The 14104-nt window shown below is 41.9% G+C and overlaps 1 pseudogene; it reads right to left on the bottom strand.

Annotated features, from left to right (window-relative positions):
- Positions 1-4104: 4104 nt before the first annotated feature.
- LOC149985175 (uncharacterized) lies at positions 4105-4849 on the bottom strand (annotated as a pseudogene).
- Positions 4850-14104: the final 9255 nt, after the last annotated feature.

The raw sequence follows: 14104 nt of genomic DNA, 5'->3' as shown, positions 1-14104 counted from the left end.
GTCGGGAAGTTGTCTAGCAGGGAAACGTTGTTTTGCTGTATTATTTTATCTTAAACGTTACATTGAGAGGAATTTTATAAAAGGAAATATTTACTTTTGGAATTGTCTAAATATTTAACATTTTCCATTTCCATGTCGACTCTATGCCGAGAAATACACTTGTCCGGAGCAAAGGAACCCAACCCCCACCCCAATTTAAAAAAAATAATCATATTATCTGAAAAAGGATTGTATATAGTTTCTTGCAATAGCCCTCTCTGACTAAAGAAAAACAACATTTCTACTTTGTATACCACTTGAATAAAAAAACGAGACATTTTTGTCAACTCTATAAAACCGTCAGATTTCCCTCTAACGTCAACTCCGTCAGAGTGCTAATAGATCTGATAGAATGGTTGTGTTTTTATTGGGGATTTTAAAATTAATAATTGAAATGTGTGTATTGAACTTTTCTTTTTAGAGGCAAAAATGTCTGTTTTGAGTATTTGTTGTCAACTCCATCAGTGGCTTGTCAACTCCATCAGTGGCTTGTCAACTCCATCACAGATGGCTAACCCCCTTCATTAAGATCACTGTTCTGCAACATATGCTTAAACTATTGAAGTATTCGCTGTGCTAGATCATTTTGTTTTACGTTCTGTATCCTGACTGAAGTTGATCAATATCCTAATTCTTTTGGATACTCCTTGCAGTACAGCAGGGGTTCCCAAACTTTTTGTAGTCCCGTGCCCCTTTAAACATTCAAGCTCCAGCTCTGTACCCCCTCTAGCACCAGGGTCAGCGCACTTTCAAATGTTGCCATCATTGTATGCCTGCACTCAAACACTATACGATACATTTATTAAACATAAGAATGAGTGTGTATTTGTCACAACACGGCTTGTGGAAAGTGACAAAGAGCTCTTATAGGACCAGGGCACAAATAATAATATAATAATAATCATCAATCATTTTGCTCTTTATTTAACCATCTTACATATAAAACCGTATTTATTCATCGAAAATTGTGAATAACTCACCACAGATTAATGAGAAGGGTGTGCTTGAAAGGATGCTCATAACTCTGTAACTCTGCAATGTTGGGTTGTATTGGAGAGAGTCTCAGTCTTAAATAATTTTCCACACACAGTCTGTGCCTGTATTTAGTTTTCATGCTATTGAGGGCCAAGAATCCACTCTCACATAGGTATGTGATTGCAAAGGGCATCAGTGTCTTAACAGCACGATTTGCCAAGGCAGGATATTCTGAGCGCAGCCCAATCCAGAAATCTAGCAGTGGCTTCTGATTAAATAACATTTTCACAGAACCGCTTGTTGCAATTTCGATGAGGCTCTCTTGTTCAGATATATTTAAGTGAACTAGAGGCAGGGCATGAAAGGGATAACGAATCCAGTTTTTTGTGTCATCTTTTTCGGGAAAATACTAATTGCGTAATTGCACACCCATCTCGCTCAGGTGCTTCACTATATCACATTTGACATTGTCTGTCAGCTTGAGTTCATTTGCACACAAAGAATCATACAATGATGGAATGACCTGTGTGTTGTCCTTGTTACTAATGCAGACAGAGAAGAGCTCCAACTTCTTAATCATAGCCTCAATTTTGTCCCGCACATTGAATACAGTCCCTGTAATCCAAGATTCAGATCATTCAGGCGAGAAAAAACATCCCCAAGATAGGCCAGTCGTGTGAGAAACTCGTCATCATGCAAGTGGTCAGACAAGTGAAAATGATAGTCAGTAAAGAAAACTTTAATCTTGTCTCTCAATTTAAAAAAAAAAGTGTCAATACTTTGCACCTTGATAACCAGAACACTTCTGTATGTTGTAAAAGTGTTACATGGTTGATGCCCATATCATGGCATAGTGCAGAAAATACATGAGAGTTCAGGGGCCTTGCTTTAACAAAGTTAACCATTTTCAATGTAGCGTCCAAAACGATTTTTAAGCTGTCAGGCATTCCTTTGGCAGCAAGAGACTCTCTGTAGATGATGCAGTGAACCCAAGTGGCGTCAGGAGCAACTTCTGGCACACAGTTTACCATTCCACTACGTCTCCGTGTCATGGCTTTTGCGCCATCAGTACAGATGCCAACACATCTTGACCACCAAAGTCCATTTGATGTCACAAAGCTGTCCAGTACTTTAAAAATATCCTCTCCGTCTTCCTTAATTGACCCCCCAAAAATGTAACGGACATATACTAGGAGCAGTGCCATGTCCGCCACGTCTGTTGAATCATCCAGCTGTAACGCATAAAATTCACTGGCTTGTATGCAAAGTCGTGATTGTTTCAAAACATCTCCTGCCATGTCACTGATGCATCGTGAAACAGGGTTGTTTGATGAAGTCATTGTCTGTATAGTTGTTTACCTTTTCCCCCATCATTGTCCCAGCCATATTCGCTGCAGCAGGAATAATTAAGTCCTCCACAATAGTATGGGGCTTGCCTGTCCCAGCCACTCGGTAGTTCATCATATAAGATGCTTCTAGCATCTTCTTATTAATGGTATCTGTTGCTTTTATACATGGCTTAGTACTCGAAAGTCGTCTTAGCTCAGAAAACTCCCGTGGCTTATTTTTCAAATTGGCATGTTTTGTTTCTAAATGTCTGCACAAGAGTGAAGGTTTCATTGAGTTGTGAGATAGACGTTTGCACATATAACACACTGTGGCTGAGGAAAGGCATTACTCCTAATGTAAGTGAACCCCTAATCAATGTAGTTCTCATCATATTTGCACCTCTTCGATGTCCCTGTCTGTTTTTCGGTGCTTTCCTGGGTAAGGGGGCAATAGCTCTTTGGCTGCATCAGATTCACAACTGTCAGTGTCCATGCTAGCTGGGCTAACAACAAATGTAGAATTACTGAAGCTAAGCATTGGACGTGCTCGTGGAAGCAGAACAACGTGTGCCGTCGACAGGTGCAGGTGTAGTAATGCTGGTATTAGCGGTCCTACCAGTAGAGCTGGTATGTGTCTCTATGGACGTGGGCCTTACTAATGGACTGTGAAAATGTGAAGAATTTATTTTATTAATGTATTATTTACAAAAAAATGTGAATCACAAATTTTATTTGGTGTACCCCCGACAGCATTGTGTTGAACAGTATGTGTACCAGTGGTCTCTTTTCAGAACCACCATTAGAAATCAGTGATCTTTCTTTAAATCCACTTTTTGGGGCACTTGAAAATTGTCCCGTGATTCTTCATCAAAAAGGATTCCAGATGATTTATATAACTTTTATCTCGTTAGATAATGGAGGATGAGGATTTATCCTCTGTTGCCTACACTGTGTCCTCCTGCCCCTTCCTAACAAAGAAAGGGGAGAGTTTCCACGTCTTCATCAGCTACAGCAGCACTGACTGGTGCTGGGCCTACTCCCTGGTCAGCAGTCTGGAATCCTATGGCCTGCAGGTCTGCTTCCACAAGGCAGGCTTTGTCCTGGGCCGCACCGTGCTAGAGAACATGTCCAACTACATCCAGGAGAGCCAGAAGGTGCTGCTAGTCCTCAGCCCAGAGTCTGTGAGGAGCGACTGCAGCCGCTGGCTGACCCAGACATCACCCTGGTGACAAGCCAACCAAGTCTGGAAATGATCTGATCCCGTTTCACTTTCCCTGCAGTTTGTCAGGGAAAGTGAACCCTCTGACAACTCCGTGTGTCACCTCTCTGCTTAATTTCCTGAATCCCTTTACTGAATATTGTAAAGGCAGTAAATATTATCTCAAGTTATATGGCACATGGTGGAGCTTGAGTTTGTAAATAGGTCTCTGTTCCAGATAAAATGACCACAGAAGAAAAATACAGTTTTTCTCAAACAAACTGCAGATAAGGAAACTCCCTTCTTCATCATCTTAAACTGTTTGTCTCGCACCACATTGAGGTGTTACCAATGACTGTATACAGTGGGGCAAAAAAGTATTTAGTCAGCCACCAATTGTGCAAGTTCTCCCACTTAAAAAGATGAGAGAGGCCTGTAATTTTCATCATAGGTACACTTCAATTATGACAGACAAAATGAGGAAAAAAAATCCAGAATATCACATTGTAGGATTTATTTGCAAATTATGGTGGGAAATAAGTATGGCTTCCCACTCTGCCCCTGCTATGGCCACTCCCCTCTTCTCAGCTGCTTGGAGACATACAAACTGGCAGAAGCACACGCCTCCCTCTAGGTGGTCCTTGCAGATGGGTTGGGGAAAAGGGCCATGTCTCTTGGCCAGACAGCATGTGTATCCTGATGAGAAGAAGTGCACAGCTCGCTGGAACATCTCTTCAAGACAGGCCTGCTCCTGGAACGTGTCTGAAAACTCTTGCCTACAATTATTACGACAGACAGATAGAGTTTGGCATTGGACAGAGAACCCATCAACACTTTCTCCTCTGAAAGTAGTAGGTTTGCCTGTCCGACAGCTTTCTCCATCTCAAGTCTGATCTACCTTTCCTCATCCTTCTTCCAGTGACAAAGTTGGTCAATCAATCTTAAAGGCACAATGAAAAACAACACAATCCATATGGGTTAGGTTCGGTTCCTGGCGTTATTCAAACCATTCACACCAATGATTAATTCAATTGAGATGATTTGTACATGTTCCGGACATGTTCTCCAGCACGGTGCGGCCGGGGACAAAGTACCTCTGATGGAAGCAGACCTGCAGGCCATAGGACTCCAGACTGCTGACCAGGGAGTAGGCCCAGCACCAGTCAGTGCTGCTGTAGCTGATGAAGACGTGGTAACTTTCCCCCTCTCTGTCAGGGAGGGGCAGGGGGATACTCAATGTAGGCAGAAGGGGAGAAACCGTATGCTGCTCTTCATCCTCCTCAAACTCAGTCCAGTCTTTAGATTCCATTATCTAATGGAACACAATCAATTTGAGTATTGAGCATCTTCCAGGTCACTGAGTAAGTTGTTGAGATTTGTGGATGCTAATTAACATACAGTGTGCTAGTTGTGAAAATATTTGTTTACCAGTTAATGCTGAGAATTTCAAATGATTTATTCCCACTATCCCATAAACTTGTATCAAGCCTATTTTATATAGTGTCCACAACTCCAAAATGAGGTTTCTGCTGCAAAATCTTAAATATGATATTAATAAAGAAGACATGGGAAGAATTGTACCTCATCAGATGATCACCAGCTGTGTGGGTTATCTTGTGTTCATTTTAACCTGCCCTGAGGATGTGACAAGACAATTTAGGGGACTGGTTAGTTCCAGATTTAAAGCAATAGTCCACTTTTTTTTTATACTCATAAATACTTTATTACACACACACACAAAGTTAGTTCTGTGTTCAGCTATGTACAGTCACATGAGTTTATTGTGCATTGGCCAGAGGCTTCCATCTGAGAAGTGAGACTGAGAGATGGGTGGACTGGGCCTGTGAGTGACTGACAGCACAGTGAGAAAAGGAAGGCCACGAGACGTTAGTCTCAGATGAAACAAACCTTATTAATTAAACTCTTACTGTGCAGCGTGGACCAACACTAACCCCAGGAGAAGCTAATGTCCTTCATTTTCCATAGAAGAGATCTAATGAATCTCAGTGAGTTAATATCATTTTAATATCTCAGTGAAATTGAACATATGGGGAACTTTTTCAAGCAAAGTGACATTTGGGAACAAATTAGACAAGAGATATTAGACCAATAGCATCTGTGCCAATTTTCCCCATGCGCTGTGTCTAGGCAACGGAGGCTTCCAACACAGTCCAAATTATTACACCACCCCAAACTCAGAGAAGTGAAAGTATTTGGCCTGAGGGGTAGTAGGATAAGTATTTTTCTTCCTGTGTGGCTGTATGTTTTCATTCTGTTTCCTGACCACCATAATATGGCCTCACATTAAGATTCTGGTGGTGACCACACTGGACAAGAGACCTAGGGTGAAAGGAAACACAATCTTAACAACTTAATATAGTTTAAAGTTCTAATCTAAAACGGCAGTCTGTTGCCCTCTTCATGCCTTGACCTTACACAGATTGCTACGTCCCAATTACCTCTCCTTCCTCCCAAAGTGTGCACTTGTTCACCTCCCTTCACTAATTTGAAAGTAAATGGAAAATACATATGGTGGAATCTCCCTCTAGGTCATGCCTCCACTAATGCTTTTAGATTTGTAGGAAGTAGTGAACGATTGTACACTTCCGGAGAAAGGAGGCATTATTGGGTTGCACGAAAGGGAGGAATGCCACAGTGCCCTTCCTTCACTTAACTCTAAATGACATGTAAATGCAGCGGGTAGAGGAACATGAGAGAAGAGAGATATTTTATTGTCCTTTGAAAGCTCAGTTGTGTTGACTCATAGAAGCCATTATTGCTTTAGAGAACGACCCACTGAAGCTGTTATTATGTTAGATTGTCACCTTCATATCATGTCTCACCATGCCAACAGGAGCCAAGGCCTCTAAAGCTGTCTGCCACATCTGTCTCTCTCAATATGAGTTTGTGCTACATAACACCTTATTTCAACAATGTTATCAAGTTGAAGGAATGCACAATGTTGTGGATCTGTTGCAATTCATAGCAGCATGGACTATAAGGTGTCGAAAGCATTCCGCAGGGATGCTGGCCTATGTTGACTCCAATGCTTCCGACAGTTGTGTCAAGTTGGCTGGATGTCCTTTGAGTGCCGGGCCATTCTTGATACACAAGGTAAACTGTTGAGTGTGAAAAATCCAGCAGCATTGCAGTTCTTGACACATTCAAACCGGCACCTACCACCATACCCCATGCAAAAGCACTTAAATATATTGTCTTGCCCATTCACCCTCTGAATGGCACACATACACAATCTATGTCTCAATTATCTCAAGGCTTGTAGTAAGTCCTTATTTAACCTGTCTTGTGACACTCTTAGGACGTGTGGACGTGTGTATAATGAGGTTAAGGGATCCAGGGCTGTGTAACAGTGAGCGTGTCCTGCTCCATTTAGGGATTACACGTGAAATGAGCCCTGAGCTTTGAAGCAGGTTGACCCCCACATGGGTCCTCTCTCACGCCACATCTTGGTGAACGTTAATGGGTTCTGTGGGGAGGCCAAGTCTCTCTCTCTCTCTCTCTCTCTCTCTCTCTCTCTCTCTCTCTCTCTCTCTCTCTCTCTCTCTCTCTCTCTCAGAGCACAGCTTGTCTCAGTTGAGACTCCATTTCCTTTCTCATCACAGCTGGGAAGACTTTAGAGCTCTGGTGTAGTGCTGTGCCTGTATGTCGTCAGGGTTATTAGTATATTTCATGGCTGGCAAGCTTTAGGATGGTGATGTGTGTAGAAATGTGTGAGGTGTATCCACCAGCTCGCTCTCTCCTGTCATTAATTAATTATTTTAATAAGATTATACTGTATAGCTTATCTATTTAGAACTATGTACAATACTTTAAGCCCTTGACTCCCTCAGATCCTCAAAATGCTTCTCAGGTGAGGGGGTGCAGTATGCTGAGCTGCTCCAAGGCCTTCCTCTTCCTCTGGCCCAGAGGAGCTGCTGTCTGCTGGGGAATCTCCATCCCAGATGCCCTTGACTCCTCACTACCCTGGCTAACCCTGCTGGTGCTGGTGGTGGTGGTAGTGGCGAGGGTACAGAACACAGACAGCTTCTGATTGCAGTCTGACACTCTCCATTTGCCTCCTACCTCCTCTCCTGCTTAGGAGCTCACAGGGGCGAAGATGCACAAACTGCCTGCCCCCGTATTCCATAGACACACGGTCGTTCCCGGGGTCTGTTCTGAGCTCTTGGAACAGGGACCCACTCTGTGTCTCATTTATAGCCACTTCAACTGGGGGTGGAGTAGAGAGCTGCTCAGGGGCTGGAGCCCTATCAACCCTATTAGCAGCTGGCTGTGTCTTCCAAATGGGCTGCTGGAATGGAATAGGGCACGACAAGCTTCAGCACCTGGAGGAACCCGTCATGATACAGATGGTTGAAGTGGTCCAGTGCTCCAGTAAGGTGACGGAGAAGTGTTGGAATACTGAGAGCCATGGTTTTGATGTTGCCAAAGAGGTCCAATCAGAGGATTGGACCTTAGCTTGATGACTCTCTGCTATCTGCTCTCCATGCACACCAGCTGGATCGACAAGAGAGGAAAAATATGAGAACCATCCTCTAATGGATGATTTTAACATGGACAATACTAAAGGTATATGCTGTATCAGAGCACTTATGACCCCAGACCTTTCCTATAACTAAATATTTAGCATTAAATATCTGGAGCAAAAACGTGAAAGAATCAATCATCCTTTGTTGTCGTCACTAATTCTCACAAATACCTGATCGAGTGGATCTCAAGTTTTAAGAGGCACCTCCCTTGCCTAAGTCGATATGCCATTGCTTGAGAAGTAAATCTTTCAGCACAATTTAATAGTGCAGAATGTGTGGAATTATTCTGTTTAAATCTACTTTTTGAATTAAATTGATTCATCACATGGGTAAACACACCGTTACGACTATCTAACTGTGTGAACTGATCATTCATGAGTCCACGGCTTATAATATGGTCAGAAAGTATTCATTTCAATAAAATATTCAGTGATAACTAACGGCTAAACAGTGCAAGTTATTTGTATGACTTTGAATGTGTCCTTACTTACTGAACTACTAAATGTAGCTCAGTCATGGCCTGGCTACCCTAACTCACAAACAACACATTTGGATCTCTGGTCCATTGTTAGACTGATCACCTAATATTGTCATTATGTATGTGGGAATATATGTTCGCTAACAGCATTTGTCTTTCAGAAGCCGAACTGTGTACTTACCTTGATGTGCATTCCATTCGCTTCGTCTCATCCTGGGTGTGGTAAAGGAAGTAGCGCCACATTCAGCCCCTTTTTACGCGGTTCCCGCCGCGGTTGACGGTGGGCTCGTCCAAGTCAATATGGAATGTGATCATGTGTATTTCTAGGCATAGTTGATAGTAATGATGTTTGATATTACTCGTCAACATTGTATGACTTAAAAGATTAATGCAGACGAGAGCACTGAATCGGCGTACCATGAGTTTTAATGCTTAGAGGGAGACGGCACAGTATTCCCAGGAACCAAAATTCCTCCATAGTGACCTGTGAATGTGCTGTTCAAGTTCACTTACCGGCCAGGACCAGTCAAATAGATTTAGCTGTAGAATCTGTTGCTTGTGTTCAGGTTCATAGGCAAGGAGACACATTTTATTTTCATTACACAGAAAGTCAACAAAGTCTGTTTTTTACATCCATTACGAATGACAACAGTTCCTCTCTCAATTCCCCAAAATCTTTCCAACATTCCCCCTCGATAACCCCCAAGCCTCAATGTGAAATAGAACATTGTCATGCTCTGATCTCCACATAGTTTTGCCAACAGGCATGCTCAATGTAGTTTACAATCAAAGTTAGAGTTCTGCACTCAGCTCTTCTGCCGCAGGTGCTCTTGGTCTATCTATTATAGCTCAGTGGATGTATCATACAATGAATCCATATGGCAGAGGGAGACACATTCATAACTAGAGTGCAGAGGCCTGCCTGCCGTCTGGTGATAGATGGACCCCCATCTGTGCAAAAGCCCACCATTTGATCCCATGGAATCGGTTTCTTATCAAAAAAACGTGCAGCACACTGAACATACCCTGTGCCGTTTGGTGCTCGAGAAACTTGACACAGAACAATATGTGCTCATGAATAGCATCCCCCGACATGTAGCAAACATAAGTCAATGCATGGGCATCTCGGCCCTCACAGCTAACATCCACTTGGAGAGCATAAGGTGGGGAGTTTGAGTCGTTGAGTCAGTGTTTCCTCTTGATTGGCTAAAGCATAAATTCTTAGTTTCATAGTGTTATCTGACAAAGGTATTGATGTGGGTTTCTGTGCCTTTGACTCCCCACACATGGTTTTCAACTGCGCTGGTAATATCAAAGTCTCTGCAATAGTGGGTGGTTTCATAGGGTAGCAGGCTTAGCCATTCAAAGTGGGAATGATTCAAGCGCAATGCAAGTGTGGCCTTTTCCCACAATCTAAGGGCGCTCCCTGGTTGAATTTTGACTTTTAGATTTGTATCATTTACATTTAGATTTCTAAGGTTAAACCACATTACAATGATTGAGAGACAAAGAAAACATACTTTATTCTATAATTTTTTCAAACCAGGATTTTGGAAATTCTCTCGCTACCCCCATTTTCGTATGAGGTGAACCAACATGGGGTCACGACCCCTAGATTGGGAACCGCTGCTATAGGCAGTGAGATTCTATAGGCAGTGTGTTTAAGCGGTAGCTAAGAGATCTAGCTGTAGAGATTGCTTTTCTGGCAGGTTAAACAAACAGCCTGCTATACATCCTCATGTAATATGTTTCAGCCGCTTCTCTCTCTAGTCTCCCCACAGATAGATTGATACCTTATAATTTTTGGCAGCTCTGAAATTTCCGTGAACATAAAGGCCTTGGAAGCTGATACCGAGATCCGTGCTGAGCGCAAGACCTTCTTTGTCGTAAATTAACCTCATTGCGTGCAATGAGCCAGGAAAAATCATTGACACTAGAGGGATTTGTCATTTGCGTGCGTGTCTGGTCCATGGTCTTCACAGTGGAGAGCATAACAGAGGAAAAACAACCCCATAAAAAAGCTGGTCCCAGTCCAGACCTGCATGGAATCTTCTCGGTGGTGTGTTTTCATCGTAGTAATCTATATGAAGCAGGAAAACAAGAAAAGGTACTCATACTGAATTCATTTGTGTATATTTATGATACATACATGTATAGGCTGTTCGTAACATCACTGGTTACATTTGACCATTTCCATACTCAGTTGGACACGCAGATATTCTCGATCCCTTGGTCACTGGATCGAATCTAGTTTAGCTTATTTCATACATCTCAAACGTGTTGATTGATTTGGGATGTGAAAGATTAACTCCTGACCTGCAAGGGATTTTGTTACTTGATTTGATTGAAATTGCTTGCAGTTTTCCAAAGGGGTGAATTATTTTTAGCCAAAGACTACTCATCCGTTGACTCCTATGGGCAACCAAAGCTCCACGATGATGCAGTTTTCATCCTATCATTAATATGAATATCTTAGCAGGCCAGTGTTGGGGAACCACTGTGGTCAAACAGAAAGTGGATGCTGTGAAGCATACCTGTAAGTATAGCGTACATTTTTATTTCTTATAAGAAGTGTCCAGTCTAGCCTCTTTAATACTGAAGGGTAAGTCACATTAGACAAAAGTTACCAACTCGAATGAACTGTATTTCCTTTTAATAAATAGTATTTTCCAAGTGCACAAGTACAGCGAAATGCTTAACTTAAATTTGACCTTAGTGTGTTTAATGTGAACTTGAATGTACATTTTTTTTTACGTGATTTCATTAACACGAATGTTAGTCTATGTTCGGTAGCTGTTATACGGGACTCCAAAGCCACATCCTCTGTAATATGTTTCTGCTGGACTTCTAACACAGGCTGCATCTCAAATGGCCCCCTATTCCCTTGACTTTTCCCGTTACTTCTGACTAGGGCCATTCGAGGCGCATTTACAGTGGATTGCATTTACAGCTTCAGGCAGAGAGTTCTGGATGTTTCTGTGTTAATTACATGATTTACCCTGACCAGAGAGTCTGGAAAAAGGGGGGGAAAAAGAACACTGCTGTCGTTACCTCACTCTCCAACCAAACTCCATGATTAGAAAAAGAGAGAAGAGAACCCTGAAGAGAGGAAAATACCTATATTCTGCTGCTTTACCACCTTACTCGCAGACCACTGTGAAAATAAGGTACAAACTCCCTGAAGAGAGGAATGTAGCCTACATGTACCAACTATCCTGGTGTTGTACCCTGAGAACTTCACTCTGACCACTGTAAACATAAGGCACAGACAACATAAATTCACCTTAAATGGGCGGCAGGTAGCCTAGCGGTTGGTGTTGTGCCAGTAACCGAAAGGTCACTAGTTTGAACCCTAGAGCTAACAAGGCAAAAAAAATCTGCCGATGTGCCCTTGAGCAAGGCACTTAACTCTAACTGCTCCAGGGTCGTCGTTGATAGTGGCTGACCCTGGCCGTTAACCCACTCTCTGAGGGAGTCGCCGGATGAGTTGGGATATGCAATAAACACTTTCCATTTTACATGTGTATAATTCACACGTGAACATAAATAAGCACCGCCAATTTTTTACCCCAAATTATTACCATTTAACATGTATTTTTTTATTCTCCATTAGCTGCCCTGACATTTTTAGTAAATGTTCCTCCTCGTTCAGGTTGAAGTTCCATTCTTCATCCAGACTCGGGTGAGTGTCCTTTAAATGTAAATGGATCTCACAAAGGAGACACAGGATTCTTTCAGAACTTCTGAAACAGAGTAGCTTTTACATTGGTTAACTTCCAAATATTACAGCCTAATTTCAATATTCTAAAAATGTTTTAAAAAGTAATGTGTCATACTTGCTCCGACATGGGAAAAGGGTCTGGTCAGGGGGGCTCTCTCATCTGAGGAAGCAGAAGGAGACCTCCGACTCCCAGATGACCCATCCCTGGTTGCAGGAAGGCTCAAGATTCTCTGCAGTAAAACATTGGACAACGTCATGGCAATTCTTGGAACAATTAGAATACCTTTCCCAAATATGTCAGTCAAGAATGAGAATAAGGGGTTGGCTTACGCTGTGAAGGGTCCTCCTCACTATAATTGCTTGCACAGGTTTTCTGGTGTGTCTGAGCAGATTTTAGAGGGAGTCTTGGTAGGCCCAAATAAATAACACATGCAAATGTTTTTCTACATACGTAAGGCAACCTAAAATTAATCACATTTCTACCAAACTTTAAGCCAAAATTCTAAATGGAGAGTTTGCCACATAAAAAGGGTCTAATCCTTTGCTGAGAGGGATCACTCAAGTAAGAAAGCAGGAGGAGATCTTGAATACTCACGCTCCAGGGTTAAACCGTTTGAGAGACCAAGATGATTCTCCGCAATAAAAGATTGGATGACAACATGCCAATACTTTTTACAATTAGAATACCTTTCTCAAATACAATAATAAAACATAAGGAGTTGGCTTACATTATTAAGGGTCGTCCTCACCATCATTACGTGGTGGCTTGTGCTGCATTTTAGCCTTTTGTTTTTTGGTAGCCGTGGAACAGGTTTTCTGGTGCATCAGGACATATTTTGGTGGGGGCTTTGCCTGAAAATAAGATTGCAAGTGCAAAATAACATCCAGACTTTTTATCCACACATTTGTCATCTGTTTAAGTTTTACTGAAGTGGAAGAAGACTTCAAAAGTCAACCTAAACACATTATCAAACTTTAAACCAAAATTCTATTGTCCCAAGCTCCTATCCAGAGGGATTTCAGCTCAGTTTCACATTTGTTTCTCTACACTAACAATGGTGAAACATGGTGTTTCTGTCTGGGTTGAGGCTACCTTCCCACTAGCCACACACTTGTACATTTGAAAGGATCAGTTAAAGTAATTCATTAAAAGGTTTTCCGAGTTTATCAAAAGGCAAGGTGGTTGTTCGGTGCCTATGGTTTAGGGACAAGGGTTGATTAGTAATCAGCATTGCAGGCTATTTTACTTACATAACTTAGAACCAATAGTGACTGGAGGTGGGATATTGCATTCCTCATGAGATTCAAAAACACACAACAATGTACAGATTAAAAACCATGCCAAGTAAATTGAATGTACACAAACTGTCAGTGTGTGTTTAAACATCAGTTCCAAATGATTTGAATGTCGTTTTCTCTTGGAGATCTCCACTTCCCTGGAGTCGGTGATTTTGATGTCTTCACATTGCTCTGGAATAACATCTACTTCCTCCTCATTTTCCATATACGTTCCTCTGGCCCACATTAGAACCTGGAGAAATAGAAATTATTAAACAATGTAATATAAGCCATAATTGTAAACCAAACTATTACAATAGATCATGTCTTACTTGGAAAAAAAGGGCAGACACAGCATTGCTGATGAGGTCCTCGGGAGAAATTATTTATCTTTCTCATTTGTGGATATTTGAGATACTTGCGAGGTGTAGGCACATGGAATAATTAAGAAGTTGTCAGTTTGAGTATGAATCTAACAAAATTGACATGGCGACACTGAGGAACATTGTGGTGATAGACCATTTTGGAAACATCTGTCAC

This window comes from Oncorhynchus mykiss, chromosome 2 (assembly GCF_057628025.1).
Source record: "Oncorhynchus mykiss isolate SJ-2025 chromosome 2, ASM5762802v1, whole genome shotgun sequence".
In the NCBI taxonomy this organism is placed as follows: Eukaryota; Metazoa; Chordata; class Actinopteri; order Salmoniformes; family Salmonidae; genus Oncorhynchus; species Oncorhynchus mykiss.
This window is presented reverse-complemented; position numbering and strand designations above follow the sequence as displayed.